General features: G+C 43.4%; 1 non-coding gene across 1 annotated transcript; it reads left to right on the top strand.

Moving 5' to 3' along the window:
• Positions 1-8,283: 8,283 nt before the first annotated feature.
• LOC126254799 (U6 spliceosomal RNA) lies at positions 8,284-8,390 on the top strand. The gene has a single exon (XR_007546435.1). It is a non-coding gene; the product is annotated as a U6 spliceosomal RNA (small nuclear RNA).
• Positions 8,391-17,619: the final 9,229 nt, after the last annotated feature.

Genomic DNA, 17,619 nt, shown 5'->3' with positions numbered 1-17,619 from the left:
GTAAAGCGGTTAAATTTAAGTTTGGCTGCAGTGTTGAGTATTATTCAGAGCAAAAATGTGCTTATTGCTTCGTTGGGGATTTTCGGACGGTAGCGTAAAATCCGACAAATGTTCCAACAGTGGTGGCACAGTGGCTAAACTGCTGAATCCCCCGCCCCTATCCGTGCCGCCCCCCCCCCCCCTCCAACCCTCCACATGCAGAAAAACGGATTTCAAATCCGAATCCGGCCATCAGTTTCCCGTAGTTTCCTTAGCATTATCCTAACACGATCCCTTTAAAAGAGATAACCAATTTCCTACCCCACGATTTTCCAATCGGAACTTGTTCTATGTAATAACCGGCCGTCGAGGGAATGGGAAACCCTAATCCCACACCCCTCCCTGCGACCTCACTCTCAGCAGCGGTCCGCTTACACTGCCTGGTAACAGTTTACTCTCTGACAATGAGACACACTAAACGCTTGTTGGTATGATGGTATTTCCATATACGTTGTCGCTGCACGCAGCCATCGAGAAATGCATTTCACTTAACGGCAACAGTAACAGCCATAATCTCACAAAAGCCTCATCAGGCATACAACCAAAGTTGCTATAATTGTGACGATCGCTAACAAAGCCTTCTTGGGCTTTCATTTGCATCAAGTAGTTAAATTCCAATTGAAGTGGCTGGAAGCTCGTAAAGATTTTATTAATTCATATCGCTGTGAGTGAGGTTATGCATTCACGTATCAGATATACAAGGTGTTACAAAAAGGTACGGCCAAACTTTCAGGAAACATTCCTCACACGCAAATAAAGAAAAGATGTTATGTGGACATGTGTCCGGAAACGCTTAATTTCCATGTTAGAGCTCATTTTAGTTTCGTCCACCTACGCTCAATGGAGCACGTTATCATGATTTCATACGGGATACTCTACCTGTGCTGCTAGCACATGTGCCTTAACAAGTACGACACAACATGTGGTTCATGCGCGATGGAGCTCCTGCACATTTCAGTGGAAGTGTTCGTATGCTTCTCAACAACAGATTCGGTGACCGATGGATTGGTAGAGGCGGACCAATTCCATGGCCTCCACGCTCTCCTGACCTCAACCCTCTTGACTTTCATTTATGGGGGCATTTGAAAGCTCTTATCTACGCAACCCCGGTACCAAATGTAGAGACTCTTCGTGCTCGTATTGTGGACGGCTGTGATACAATACGCCATTCTCCAGGGCTGCATCAGCGCATCAGGGATTCCATGCGACGGAGGGTGGATGCATGTATCCTCGCTAACGGAGGACATTTTGAACATTTCCTGTGACAAAGTGTTTGAAAGTGACGCTGGTACGTTCTGTTGCTGTGTGTTTCCATTCCATGATTAATATGATTTGAAGAGAAGTAATAAAATGAACTCTAACATGGAAAGTAAGCGTTTCCGGACACAAGTCCACATAGCATATTTTCTTTCTTTGTGTGTGAGGAATGTTTCCTGAAAGTTTGGCCGTACCTTTTTGTAACACCCTGTATGCTGATTGTATTACCAGATTCTTCACTTCACGAAGGCAATAAATTGCAGTAGATAGAAAATCTTATATTAACAAAGGGAGAGGGGGGAGAGAATGATAGAGCTGTTCCTCCGATGAAGGCGAATATCAACTACAGGCGCTGATTACTGCCCCTGGCGGGCTTCTTTTCATTCTTTTCTTTTTTCCAGGCTAATGAAAACTGTGGCGCTCTTTTTCTTTCACTAGAAATGAAGGCACTGTTTCCGCATTGTTTCGCACAGCGACAACGAATGCCAGGTAACAGCGCTAATGAGTAGTCGGATGTAGAAACGTAAATGTAGAATATAAATTGTAATCAGCACTGCCTGTCTGATGTGTATCGCCGCTTATTAGCAGGTGTCACGCTTCATCTGGGTGTGAAGTTGCAACCAGTTGGTGTGGTCTGCGATAAGCGCACGTTACGAAACGCGAAGAGCGGGGAGGCGGGTGTTTGATTCCTGCAGATAGACGGGAGCTATAATTTGCCCTGTGTGAGAGGTTGTGCCCGCGCCACGCCCGTTTCTATGTCACTGAAAGGAACCTATTCAGGACAGCGACTGCCAAAGCCCTTTTACCAGCGCCCAGTTGTGTTACTTCAATACGTATTTATTTACTTGCTGACAAAAGCGGGCGCTGTCCGGGTATTGATTTTGCATTTTCTACTAATGACATACTGTTTCTATAACTTGGGTGTAGATACGTTGCGTATCTACAACGCGATATTATAAACGTCTCTATGGCGACGTCTCTTCATAGCACTATAGACGGCTATTGTTTTCGCTTGGAGCCGGTTTGCACTTCGCAGTTGAGAGGTGTCAACTCGACTGTAGGAGTGTGTTAGTAGTAGAGAATTATTGGTGGCATTTTTTCACACATCTCAGTTTTATGATGTCATCTCGTGAACAATGTGTCGTACAATGAGATATTTATGTAGGCATATTCATCGGCTTATGTGGATACTGCCTGCGAAATATATTGCGAATGGAATTAGTAGCAAAAAAGTAATAAATTTAAAAGTCATGCATGATGCGGAATTTTTTCTCCCATCCCATTGTTTATGATGTCATACCTCCTGAACAGTGATACGTAGACAGTTTTTAACGCCATAGTAGTTATTGCTTGACAGTAAAGGGTATGTGTATCAAGTTTAGTTGAAATAGGTCCAGTAGCTTTGGAGAAATTGTGAAACACACACACACACACACACACACACACACATACATACACAAACATTTTTATAATATGTACGGTTTTATTTTATACATTCGTTCGGTAGTTCTGCGTTAAATTTTGTACAGGCAACAAGTGTTGTAAAGCGATTGGCCGGACTTGTATAGTTTTAGTGAAACACTGACAGTCTTGTGCCATTTGTTGCCGTTAACACTGGAACATCTGTATGAAATCCAGAAATAAACTCAACATTTTCTTCCGCCAGTACTGTAGATGTTATAATATTAACAAACATAAGAATAAAAGGAGATGTGACTTACACTCAGAATAGCAGAAATGGAATTGAGGTGTAGAATAAATATCTTTGTCCATGAACCCAGTGATGTCAGGAATCAACTAGATGATTGAATTATCTGCGGATGCAATATATATATATATATATATATATATATATATATATATATATATATATATATATATCTGTGTGTGTGTGTGTGTGTGTGTGTGTGTGTGTGTGTGTGTGTGTAAAGTGCAACGTTCCACATCATAACACGTGATCAGAATTATGTTCAGTATCACGTGCAAATAAATAAACACTTTCGTTTACATAATCACTGTTGACATACTTCGACTTCAAGCTATTTTCAAGTGCACACATTTTTGTTTACAGCGTGCTTCAACAGTCTTTTATACTAAAAACTGTCTTCCTCGTGTGCACAAAATAATGGCCGATATTTATTGCTAAAAGAGCGAATTGAGACTATTTATCGCATGTCAGCAAATGAAATATTTATTACCATGTGATAGGTACAAAACGTAATAAAAGGTAGTATATGTTCTAATTAATAAATCACTTGAGTTTACGGAAATGCTCAGGTAGAAACAGCGAGCACGAGCCATTAACTTTCCTAAGAGAGGTCGAATTTTTTGGCGTAACGCATGGACAGCAAATCATCAATCATCGACGACGTTGAAGAGGAGAAACAGCTCTAGCATCCTGTATTCCTCTTTCTTAGTTAATGTCAGATTTTCTATCTACTGCAATGTATAGTCTTCGTGAAGTGAAGAATCTGGTAATATAATTAATGTATGTCTGATACGTGAATGCATGAACTCACGACGATATGAATTATATTAATCTTTACAGGCCTCCAACGTCTTTAAGTGGAATTTAACCACTTGATGCATTGCATGAGCTGCAAGTCATCGGTCATCTCTCGTGGCAGTCGGTGAAGAATTGACGGAATTCATTAGTGTTGTGTGACCCACCAATTAAACGGGTATGTGTCAGATCATACAAATCTAAAGATCTGCGATTCAACTCGCCATCAGTTCAAGTGTCTTTCCTCCTAGTTCCGCATTCGGGAGGACGACGGTTCAATCCCGTCTCCGGCCATCCTGATTTAGGTTTTCCGTGATTTCCCTAAATCGTTTCAGGGAAATGCCGGGATGGTTCCTTTGAAAGGGCACGGCCGATTTCCTTCCCAATCCTTCCCCAACCCGAGCTTGCGCTCCGTCTCTAATGACCTCGTTGTCGACGGGACGTTAAACACTAACCACCACCACCTCCTAGTTCTTGCTTGTTTCGCTGAAAGATATTAACATTTATATTAGTAAGTTTTTAGAAAACAGCCAGATGTCGCACTTAATATTTTTATTTACCGGTTTCACTCTTCAAATGAACAAGAGCATCATCGGAATATACACTGTAAAAGATACAAAATGAGTAATACGGAAAACTTACATTGAGGTTAAGTAAAGTACGTATTCATTTTCCAGTATGGTGACTTACGTTTTAAGTTCGCTGACAGCACTAAATATTAAACTGGCTGTAATATAGTACTTAACTCACCTTTAAAGTGCGTTACCGTACGGTAGGGAATGATGATACTGACAGCGTGAAAGATTAAATTGAGTATAGAACAGTACTTGTAACGTCCGAAGTACAGAGTATCCAAAGATAATTTACAAGTGCCGGTAACGAAATTTACATTTTAATCGCGTCTTTTATGTACCTGTGTATAAACATTTCATATCCGTACATACCTGCTTATCTTTCAAAATACACCCGTAAAAATTACATCACTTTCAAAATACATCATAAAAAGTACATATTTAAAAATGCCTTTACAAATATTCATACAAAATAATTGTTTTTGTAAATATTTCTGATACGATAATACGGCAGGTATTATATTTTGTTCGTTTATGTGCAGTACTTCATGAAGTAACTGGAAAACCGATGTAAATTAAATTTAATTTGTTCGTTTCATAAATTTTGCGGGTTTTCCTTCTTTTCTACAAAACTTTCCAGTTCTTTCAAGCCGGCCGGTGTGGCCGAGCGGTTCTAGGCGCTTCAGTCTGGAACCGCGCGACCGCTACGGTCGCAGGTTCGAATCCTGCCTCGGGCATGGATGTGTGTGATGTCCTTAGGTTTAAGTAGTTCTAAGTTCTAGGGGACTGATGACCTCAGGTGTTAAGTGCCATAGTGCTCAGAGCCATTTTTGAGTTCTTTCAAAACATGTAGCACACGACCTGTATCTGCGGTGTGGATGACTTTCATACTGTCTTGAATCTCACGTTCACTCAAGGCCTAACAAGGGAACCTCCCCATCGCACCCCCCTCAGATTTAGTTATAAGTTGGCACAGTGGATAGGCCTTGAAAAACTGAACATAGATCAATCGAGAAAACAGGAAGAAGTTGTGTGGAACTATGAAAAAAATAAGCAAAATATACAAACTGAGTAGTCCATGCGCAAGATAGGCAACATCAAGGATAATGTGAGCTCAGGAACGCCGTGGTCCCGTGGTTAGCGTGAGCAGCTGTGGAATGAGAAGTCCTTGGTTCAAGTCTTCCCTCGAGTGAAAACTTTACTTTCTTTATTTTCGCAGAGTTATGATCTGTCCGTTCGTTCATTGACGTCTCTGTTCACTGTAATAAGTGTAGTGTCTGTGTTTTGCGACCGCACCGCTAAACCGTGCGATTAGTAGACGAAAGGACGTGCCTATCCAATGGGAACCGAAAACATTTGATCGCAAGGTCATAGATCAACCGATTCTTCCAAAGTAAAACACGTCTGATATATTCTATACCACACTCGTGGCGGCATGTGCGTCACATGATAGGAATATGTTGTCGACCCACCTAGCTTGTAAACTTGGCGAATGGGTAAAAAGATTTTTCTACCTTGCCCGATTTAGGTTTTCTTGTGGATGTGATAATCACTCCCAAAAGACGAACAGATAATAATTATCTGTAATAAGTTTAGTGTCTCTGTTTTGCGACCGCACCGCAAAACCGTGCGATTAGTAGACGAAAGGACGTGCCTCTCTCCAATGCCTCTCTACTAATCGCACGGTTTAGCGGTGCGGTCGCAAAACACAGACACTACACTTATTACAGTGAACAGAGACGTCAATGAACGAACGGAAAGATCATAATTCCGCGAAAATAAAGAAAGTAAAGTTTTCACTCGAGAGAAGTCTTGAATCAAGGACCTCTCGCTCCACAGCTGCTCACGCTAACCACGGAATCACGGCGCTCCTGAGCTCACACACTCCTTGATGTTACATATCTTGTGCATGGACTACTCAGTTTGTATATTTTGCTTATTTTTTCCATAGTTCCACACAACTTCTTCCTGTTTTCTCGATTGATCTGTGTTCAGTTTTTCAAGGCCTATCCACTGTGCCGACTTATAACTAAATCTGAGGGGGGTGCAATGGGGAGGTTCCCTTGTAAGATTCGAATTTCAGTTGCAATGTTCCTTATAATGTACTTTGAACGCTGTCCGAGTTTGGCCATTATAAATGCTCTGACAATTTTGGCAACGCCTGCTCTTGGTAAATTTATATTTCTGTTCACCCATAAAATCAAAACATTCACATAACTTTGAGTTTTGTACTAAAACACTCTTTTATCTTCTGCTGCCGAACAGTTCCACAGGTTACCCCAAAAACCGCAGAAACAATACATCCGTGCGTACTGACACAAATCTACGTGATGATGCAGTTACAATCTACCTAAAACGCCCTGTGGAAAGCATAACATGAGACAGCGGTCACAATAATTTGTTGTTTCAGTAACAGTTTGTGTCTTGGGCGGTAGCGCAGTTTTGATCGGCGTGTTCACGCGGAGATGCGAACGGGAGAAGGGCAGGGGCGGCGGCGGCGGCGGCGGCTCGGCGCATGCGCAGCGCAGGTGGACGACCTGTGCGGCAGACGGCCTCCTGCTCTTTGTTTTGCCGCGGAGCAGGTTTGGCCGCGAGGTGGGCGTACCGACGCTGCAGTGCCTGCCGCGGGCTTTAACACGCGCGCCTGCCTCGCTCCGGAGCAGTCGCTGCCGAGTCTCATCGAATGAGACGACGTGTACACGCGTTCCAGTCACTTTAATGTGACCACCGCCTCTGTTCGACGTCAAGGTTTTTTTTTTGTTTTATTTGGCCTTTGAGTGTGTACTCAATTTAGCCATCGGCAACACATAGTGACAATGTGCACATAATTGAATAAATAAATACAGAAATGCATATTTACAAGAATAAAAAGCTTAACTGTTACAGTTTTGTACATAATGTTTTAAAAATTGAATTGAATTGAATTGGAAAATAATTAAAAGTATCTTGGCTTACAATTCACACCGATTCTGAAATACCTTCATCAGCAAGACATATTTATAATTTACGTACACCATTAAAACCTACAGATTGTAACCAGTACTCTTGATGAAGTTAACTATCACTTTATATAGACGAACGTCTTTAGTACACAAAAGAGGAGAAGCTGATTGAGGAAGAAGGTAGCCCATACTCAGCAATGTCTTCAGAAAGACCAACCGTTCACGGTCAAATTTGGGGCACATAAATAAGATGTGGTTGACATCAGCTTCCCACTCAGGATCACACTCACATGCTGGTGAACTGTAAACGTTGATCCGATGGAGATTTTGTGGGAAAGAGGCATTATTGAAGCGGAGTCTTCTGATGGTGGAAATCGTGGATCGGTCCAGATGTGTCCTCATGAACCACGGCTGTGAAGGAATCCGAGGTTGTAGCACTGCGTAATAACCGCCTTTTGTCTGTTGAGAAACGTTCCACATTTCCTGCCATTGCTGTCTTGCGTGATCCTTGACTTCACGTAAGTAGTCTGTATAAGGAAGGTGCAGATCCAGGACGGTGCCTAAGGTTGCCGCTTGTTTGGCTAATGCATCAACTTCATCATTATAGAGGATACCAGAGTGGGAAGGTACCCACAACAAATGGATCGTCCGGCCCGTGCGTGTGCTGCGAATATATTCAGATATCACGTCCAAGATATAACTGTTGGTTGTTTTGTTCCATCGACTGTACTGAATGTTTGTAAGAACGCTTTGCGAGTCAGATACTATCAATATCTTGGGGAAGGAAGTGCTAGAGACAAACTTAAGTTCTTCCAAAACTGCCACTGTTTCCGCCGTAAAAATAGAGGGGCTCGTAGGGAGTTTGAAAGTTTTGCGGATCTGGATCTGAGGGGTGCAATAACCACTCGGAGACGGTAGGTGGCCGCAAGGGGGGAAGGGGAGGGGGGGGGGGGGGAACGTGGAAGCAGCAGTACTCGCTTCGGTGGTACATCTACTAAAACTGGAACGTTACAGAGAAGATTAGCATGGCCCTTGCCCAAGGATGACACGCAAAGTCGTGAAGTGTTCCACATATTAAACACCGTCATACGGATATTAGGACGTCGTAATGAAGCTGTTGACGCTTCAAGCTGCCTGTGACCCTGCTTGATAGGCAGTAGGGCTATGAGAGTTTATCATTACTATTTATACCTCCAGAATGAGATTTTCGCTCTGCAGCGGAGTGTGAGCTGATATGAAACTTCCTGGCAGATTAAAACTGTGTGCCGCACCGAGACTCGAACTCGGAACCTTTGCCTTTCGCGGGCAAGTGCTCACCAACTGAGCTACCCAAGCACGACTCACAGCTTTACTTCCGCCAGTATCTCGTCTTCTACCCTCGAGACTTTACAGAAGCTCTCCTGCGAAACTTGCAGGACTAGCGCTCCTGAAAGAAAGGATATTGCGGAGACGTGCTTCAGGCACAGCCTGGGGGATGTTTCCAGAATGAGATTTTCACTCCTTTCTTTCAGGAGTGCTAGTCCTGCAAGGTTCGCAGGAGAGCTTCTGTAAAGTTTGGAAGGTATGAGACGAGGTACTGGCGGAAGTAAAGCTGTGAGGACGTGGCGCGAGTCGTGCTTGGGTAGCTCAGTTGGTAGAGCACTTGCCCGCGAAAGGCAAAGGTCCCGAGTTCGAGTCTCGGTCCAGCACAGAGTTTTCATCTGCAAGGAAGTTTCTTATTTATACCTCGTTAAGACACCCGCGAAGAAAACCAATATCCTTAGAAGCTGTACTACTTATCAACTTAGATACGACATGGAATGCCTTAGGGTAACGTAATGCATTCAGATGACCAGTAGAAGCAACCTATTCGGAAGAAATCTTCAATCCCGACGGAAACAGTGCAGTCGTTGTCGTAATGCGGAAGCGGAACGATTCATCCGACGTTCAAATGGGCGTTGTCATTGGTTTTCAGGCCAAAGGCGGAATCATTTCCGAAACGGCTAAGTTTGTAAACGGTTCGCGTGCCGCCATGGGTAAAGCATGTCGTGCGTGGCAAAATGCCGCTACTCAAAACCAGCGGCGAGACAACTGGGGGGGGGGGGGGGGGGGCACCACGGGCCATAGATGACGGGTGATGGATGGCGGCGGAGATGTGCACGGGCAGGTAGAGAAACTGACCTTCCAGATGAACCAAGGAGTAAAAAAAAAAAAGAAGAAGAAGAAGAAGAAGAAGAAAAGAAATAGTTTCAAATGGCTCTAAGCACTATGGGAGGTTCAAATGGTTCAAATGGCTCTGAGCACTATGGGACTCAACATCTTAGGTCATAAGTCCCCTAGAACTTAGAACTACTTAAACCTAACTAACCTAAGGACATCACACACACCCATGCCCGAGGCAGGATTCGAACCTGCGACCGTAGCAGTCGCGCGGTTCCGGACTGCGCGCCTAGAACCGCGAGACCACCGCGGCCGGCACACTATGGGAGGTCATCAGTCCCCTAGAACTTACAACTACTTAAACCCAACTAACCTAAGGACATCACACACATCCATAGCAGAGGCATTATTCGAACCTGCGACCGTAGCAGCAGTGCGGTTCCGGACTGAAGCGCCTAGAAGCGCTCTTCCACAGCGGCCGGCAACCGAGGAGGTTCCAACAATGTCTCCTCAACGACCGTTCAGCGAACCTAGGTGCATATGGGCCTCTGCGGCGGGCGCCCTGCTCATGCGACCGTGCTGACTGAGGTTCATAGGCGATGCATGCCAACTGCAACTGGATGTCAGACGAGTGGCAACAAGCGCTGTTTTCAGACGAGTCATGTTTTATGCTCCATCTGACAAGTAGTCGTTGGCGCGTATAGCCCTGCAACTACCGTCGGAATGTCAAGACCGGAGGAGACCGGGGAATGTTTTCGTGGCATCCTCAGAGTGATCTCCTCATTCTCGAAGGCGCAATGGATCAACGCAAGTATGCATCTCTCACTAGCGACCATGTCTACGCATACACCCAGTTTGTTTTTCCTCTGCACGATGTCATTTACCAGTAGGACAATGCATGACAATGCGTGTGAGAGACAGCTCACCGTGTACGTGCATAGTTCGAAGAGCACCAGGGCCCCCCGCCACCAAACTCCTCGGATTTTAGCCCATCGAGAATATGCGAGACCACGTCGATCGGGTTGTTCCCGTCACGGATCCTCAACCGAGAAACGTAATGCTGCTGGCCGCTGACTCCACGTCCCAGTGGATTCCAGAACCTGACTTGACTCTCTTCCTGCATATCTCGCAGCGGTCCTTGTTGCTAATGTTGGTTACTCACGCTTCTGACAGGTGGCCACTTTTAATGCAACTGGACAGTGTATAAGCCTACTAAGAGAAGCCATCCTTTAGAATCTTTGCTTTATTGTCCGCCTCTGTAGCGCAGCGGTAGCGTTACCGCCTACCACGCAGGGGGCCCGGGCTCGATTCCCAGCAGGGGACTGGGTGTTGTGTGTCCATCATCGTTTTCATCATCATTGATTGAATCATTGACTCTCAAGTCGCCGAAGTGGCGTCAACTATAAAGGACCTGCAATACGGCGGCTGAACTCCCCATACGATTATTTCATTTGCTTTATTATCTGTATCACATACGACACAAATTATGTTCGATGAATCTATCACTGTTCACGTAAAGTATATTTAAAAGCACATTACTCAGTGGCTGTTACAGTGAAAAGTGTAGCACGTTTACGTGATTCAACATTATTGTAAGTCAACGTATACATGATGAACGAAGTATGTGTCTAATATTGAACTATAAGCACATGTGGGAATGTGACTCAGTATCACGAAAATGTTCCGCAAAAAAATTCACAAAATCCGTTTCAGGAATTACAACATAACGTAGAAGTTTGTGGAGCATATCGAGAGTATGACAGGATATGGTGTTTTAAAATGATGCCATGATCACCCTTAAATTCATATTCTTTGCAATGTAAATTGCGGGGCCCATCCTTAAAATGTCAAAGAAAATTACGAAATGTCTTCTGAGCGGAAGATCTTTAACATACGACTAAATAAGCCACACATTTTTTAACCACTCTTTGTTAGACGCACAAAGAAAAGAGTTCAAATTTTATGTGACTGACATTGAAGTATGTACAACCATAAATTCGCAGCAAAGCTTCAAAGCCGATTACGGGCTTGAGCACATAAAAAATTCAGCCAGGCACAAGCCTATTGTGCGGCGTACCGAACGAGTCAGAGCAATTCGTTACACTTTAATACCTGCGGATGTATACCACAGACAAACGGTGCGCCTATAGATTCTCTTGTCCTCACAGACCTCTGCCTCAACAGTAGTGTGCAGTCCAGACAGCTCGTGGCTACAGACACCGACCTCTCGCGTTCCCAAAGACCTCCTGGGACTTTTATGGCGTGGGAAGTTCTGGCACGCTGCAGCGTAGCTCCGTGATGCCACATGTGGGACTCCTTCAATCATAATAAAGATAAGCAGCGAGTCTTGACACTCGACCGCCGTCGATCTAACATCACAGAGTACTTACAAGCCGGCCGCGGTGGTCTAGCGGTTCTAGGCGCTCAGTCCGGAACCGCGCGACTGCTACGGTCGCAGGTTCGAATCCTGCCTCGGGCATGGATGTGTGTGATGTCCTTAGATTAGTTAGGTTTAATTAGTTCTAAGTTCTAGGCGACTGATGACCTCAGAAGTTAAGTCGCATAGTGCCCAGAGCCATTTGAAGTACTTACAAGGGAAGCACCTTAGCGGAAACGGGCGAAATCGAATAAACATAATTTTAATGTATTCAGATCTATTCTACCACCTATCAACGCCATTTATCTGCTCAACTCGGGATTTGAATAAAGTCGATGTTTCAAAGTTAACGAATCTAAGACTACAAAAGCCCAAGTCGCTGAAGAAACGATAACAGGGTGGCAACTTTGTTTCAGCGAAAGATTTCCCTGTTATTTCAAATTTTTTCCAGGTTGAAATTTCAGACTGAATGTGAGAACAATTTTATTTCACCATTTTATTGAGTTGCTCGTCGCTTATTAATACTTGATTATTCAAATTTTAGCTAAGATTTACAGTTATTATCAACTTTTCTGTAATTTCTATAGCTTTTACCGTCCCTGTAAATTCCATTTTAAACTCGTCCTTCACCGTTCCGTGCTGTGCCGCGTCATTGTGCGACTACCTCGAATTTCTGAGAAATCCATACAGAAACACGCTTCGAAATGTCGTCACTGTAGTGTAATAACAATACACTTTGACTGCATGTTTCAAACCGGAAGCTCTTCACACATGGTCGTTGCTAATTGCAAGAAAGTCGACAAAGCACTATTCACGATGAAATTAGTAAAACGGAATCGAAGCCTAACGAGGAATACACAGCTACTGTGCAAATTCTCACCCGCAGGTGATGACGTCACAATCATACACTGGGAAACGGGCCTGCGGCCCTACAACGTACGAACAGTGACGAAGATTCTGGAGGTCGGGAAGCGCTCCGGAGCTGGCGACGAACATTACGACAGTTCAGTGTACTTCTTCAGTGTCCCCCTGCGACTCCACAACCGATTGTTTACGAAGCAGAATTTCTGAGTAATTTGTAAAAGAGTAATATTTCTTCCCGTTAACGAGCAGTGCAAATACCCCTAGAGTCTCTCAGAAATCCCTGAGTCCTACAGAATACCCTGACTTTTCCAGTAAAATCAGTTTCCTGAGAATTCACGGTTTTCCAAATTTATCAGTCATCTTGCTATCATGAATAATATGTGAAAAACAATCCTCGCCTGCATATTCACAGCAGTCCTGTGTCAGGAGGTATGTGGCAGAAAGTTAACATTTGTTTGAAACAATGTATATTAACATATGCTGCACTTAGGCCTTGCAAAAACACGATTCGCAAAACAGAAGTCGCTCTTTGGTACCCAGTGATCATATTATTCAGATCTTTACCACAAGCTGCTTCCCCCATGAACCATGGACCTTGCCGTTGGTGGGGAGGCTTGCGTGACTCAGCGATACAGATGGCCGTACCGTAGGTGCAACCACAACGGAGGGGTATCTGTTGAGAGGCCAGACAAACATGTGGTTCCTGAAGAGGGGCAGCAGCCTTTTCAGTAGTTGCAGGGGCAACAGTCGGGATGAGTGACTGATCTGGCCTTGTAACATTAACCAAAACGGCCTTGCTGTGCTGGTACTGCGAACGGCTGAAAGCAAGGGGAAACTACAGCCGTAATTTTTCCCGAGGACATGCAGCTTTACTGTATGATTAAATGATGATGGCGTCCTCTTGGGTAAAATATTCCGGAGGTAAAATAGTCCCCCATTCGGATCTCCGGGCGGGGACTACTCAAGAGGACGTCGTTATCAGGAGAAATAAAACTGGCATTCTACGGATCGGAGCGTGGAATGTCAGATCCCTTAATCGGGCAGGTAGGTTAGAAAATTTAAAAAGGGAAATGGATAGGTTAAAGTTAGATATAGTGGGAATTAGTGAAGTTCGGTGGCAGGAGGAACAAGACTTTTGGTCAGGTGATTACAGGGTTATAAATACAAAATCAAATAGGGGTAATGCAGGAGTAGGTTTAATAATGAATAAAAAAATAGGAGTGCGGGTTAGCTACTACAAACAGTATAGTGAACGCATTATTGTGGCCAAGATAGACACAAAGCCCATGCCTACTACAGTAGTACAAGTTTATATGCCAACTAGCTCTGCAGATGATGAAGAAATTGATGAAATGTATGACGAGATAAAAGAAATTATTCAGGTAGTGAAGGGAGACGAAAATTTAATAGTCATAGGTGACTGGAATTCGTCAGTAGGAAAAGGGAGAGAAGGAAACATAGTAGGTGAATATGGATTGGGGGGAAGAAATGAAAGAGGAAGCCGCCTTGTAGAATTTTGCACAGAGCATAACTTAATCATAACTAACACTTGGTTCAAGAATCATGAAAGAAGGTTGTATACCTGGAAGAATCCTGGAGATACTAATAGGTATCAGATAGATTATATAATGGTAAGACAGAGATTTAGGAACCAGGTTTTAAATTGTAAGACATTTCCAGGGGCAGATGTGGATTCTGACCACAATCTATTGGTTATGAACTGCAGATTGAAACTGAAGAAACTGCAAAAAGGTGGGAATTTAAGGAGATGGGACCTGGATAAACTGAAAGAACCAGAGGTTGTAGAGAGTTTCAGGGAGAGCATAAGGGAACAATTGACAGGAATGGGGGAAAGAAATACAGTAGAAGAAGAATGGGTAGCTCTGAGGGATGAAGTAGTGAAGGCAGCAGAGGATCAAGTAGGTAAAAAGACGAGGGCTAATAGAAATCCTTGGGTAACAGAAGAAATATTGAATTTAATTGATGAAAGGAGAAAATATAAAAATGCAGTAAATGAAGCAGGCAAAAAGGAATACAAACGTCTCAAAAATGAGATCGACAGAAAGTGCAAAATGGCTAAGCAGGGATGGCTAGAGGACAAATGTAAGGATGTAGAGGCTTGTCTCACTAGGGGTAAGATAGATACTGCCTACAGGAAAATTAAAGAGACCTTTGGAGAGAAGAGAACCACTTGTATGAATATCAAGAGCTCAGATGGCAACCCAGTTCTAAGCAAAGAAGGGAAGGCAGAAAGGTGGAAGGAGTATATAGAGGGTTTATACAAGGGCGATATACTTGAGGACAATATTATGGAAATGGAAGAGGATGTAGATGAAGATGAAATGGGAGATAAGATACTGCGTGAAGAGTTTGACAGAGCACTGAAAGACCTGAGTCGAAACAAGGCCCCGGGAATAGACAACATTCCATTAGAACTACTGATGGCCTTGGGAGAGCCAGTCATGACAAAACTCTACCATCTGGTGAGCAAGATGTATGAGACAGGGGAAATACCCACAGACTTCAAGAAGAATATAATAATTCCAATACCAAAGAAAGCAGGTGTTGACAGATGTGAAAATTACCGAACTATCAGTTTAATAAGTCACAGCTGCAAAATACTAACGCGAATTCTTTACAGACGAATTGAAAAACTGGTAGAAGCGGACCTCGGGGAAGATCAGTTTGGATTCCGTAGAAATGTTGGAACACGTGAGGCAATACTAACCTTACGACTTATCTTAGAAGAAAGATTAAGAAAAGGCAAACCTACGTTTCTAGCATTTGTAGACTTAGAGAAAGCTTTTGACAACGTTAACTGGAATACTCTCTTTCAAATTCTGAAGGTGGCAGGGGTAAAATACAGGGAGCGAAAGGCTATTTACAATTTGTACAGAAACCAGATGGCAGTTATAAGAGTCGAGGGGCATGAAAGGGAAGCTGTGGTTGGGAAAGGAGTGAGACAGGGTTGTAGCCTCTCCCCGATGTTATTCAATCTGTATATTGAGCAAGCAGTAAAGGAAACAAAAGAAAAATTCGGAGTAGGTATTAAAATTCATGGAGAAGAAGTAAAAACTTTGAGGTTCGCCGATGACATTGTAATTCTGTCAGAGACAGCAAAGGACTTGGAAGAGCAGTTGAACGGAATGGACAGTGTCTTGAAAGGAGGATATAAGATGAACATCAACAAAAGCAAAACGAGGATAATGGAATGTAGTCTAATTAAATCGGGTGACGCTGAGGGGATTAGATTAGGAAGTGAGACACTTAAAGTAGTAAAGGAGTTTTGCTATTTAGGGAGTAAAATAACTGATGATGGTCGAAGTAGAGAGGATATAAAATGTAGACTGGCAATGGCAAGGAAATCGTTTCTGAAGAAGAGAAATTTGTTAACATCGAGTATAGATTTAAGTGTTAGGAAGTCGTTTCTGAAAGTGTTTGTATGGAGTGTAGCCATGTATGGAAGTGAAACATGGACGATAACCAGTTTGGACAAGAAGAGAATAGAAGCTTTCGAAATGTGGTGCTACAGAAGAATGCTGAAGATAAGGTGGGTAGATCACGTAACTAATGAGGAGGTATTGAATAGGATTGGGGAGAAGAGAAGTTTGTGGCACAACTTGACTAGAAGAAGGGATCGGTTGGTAGGACATGTTTTAAGGCATCAAGGGATCACAAATTTAGCATTGGAGGGCAGCGTGGAGGGTAAAAATCGTAGAGGGAGACCAAGAGATCAATACACTAAGCAGATTGAGAAGGATGTAGGTTGCAGTAGGTACTGGGAGATGAAGAAGCTTGCACAGGATAGAGTAGCATGGAGAGCTGCATCAAACCAGTCTCAGGACTGAAGACTACAACAACAACAACAACAACCACAAGCTGTTCCATTCCGCTGTGTTTTAATCATTTCATTGAAATTCACATGGGCAAAATCTTGGTAAATTTTCCAGAACTGTAGTGTTTAAGCAATGAAGTAGAAGTTATGACTTGGTGGTCGGTTCCCAATTTCACAAATAGCCTCGGCGTTGTTTGTGAATGTAGGCTTTCCCGGTGTATACTGCTGATGAAATCTTCTCGGGCTTCCTTCCGGGTAGCTGCGTCGAAAATCCGCGACGTTTCGATAAGTGTCATTCTCATCATCTTCTGGCGAAGTCAGAAGCCAGAAGATCAGGAGAATGACACTCATCGAAACGTCGTGGATTTGCGACGCAGCTACCCGGATGGACGCCCGAGAAGATTTCATCAGCAGCCTGGGTGCTGTTTATAATTTTAGTCTAACAGCCAGTAGAATGTCATCTATATACTACTTGTGAAAACAAAAGTAGCGGCATAAGATTTCAGACGTATTAAGAAGATCGCTGCTTCAAATCCAACGCAAGATTCAGAATGTTTCGTCTTTCCAATTGTAGAGCGTACCAAAGATGGACAAGCTGCGATAATTAAAGAGGATGGGTACCAGTGGAAGGGAAAAAAGCGAAGGACTGGAAAACGGTGACGATTGAAAATTGGTGCTACTCCGTTGTTCGAACTCCGATTCCCTGCCTTTTGCTGACAGCACACCTCAAGGCCTGTTCATTACATTGCAGGTTCATAATTCCTGAACGGTTTCATATCATTGCACCTTCATAGGCCCATTTCATTCAATTCATATATGTGTACTATATTTTAAATTAGTACAATGAAATCCCTAGTTATAGAACTACTGTACAGTGGTTTGCATATTCTAGCACTAATACTGGTGGTGAGTCAAGATTTGTATGACAGTAGCGTACAAGAGTAAAACACGTCCAAAATGTGTAGGATTCTGCTCCTAAATTTTCTAAAACAGTTCACAATCACCTCTTAGGAAGTACAATTACTCTGTATTATGCTGCGCACTTATCGAAAACAAACCAGGGATTCCGCCATAGCCATCCTTGCCACCAC

This window comes from Schistocerca nitens, chromosome 4 (assembly GCF_023898315.1).
Source record: "Schistocerca nitens isolate TAMUIC-IGC-003100 chromosome 4, iqSchNite1.1, whole genome shotgun sequence".
In the NCBI taxonomy this organism is placed as follows: domain Eukaryota; kingdom Metazoa; phylum Arthropoda; class Insecta; order Orthoptera; family Acrididae; genus Schistocerca; species Schistocerca nitens.
This window is presented reverse-complemented; position numbering and strand designations above follow the sequence as displayed.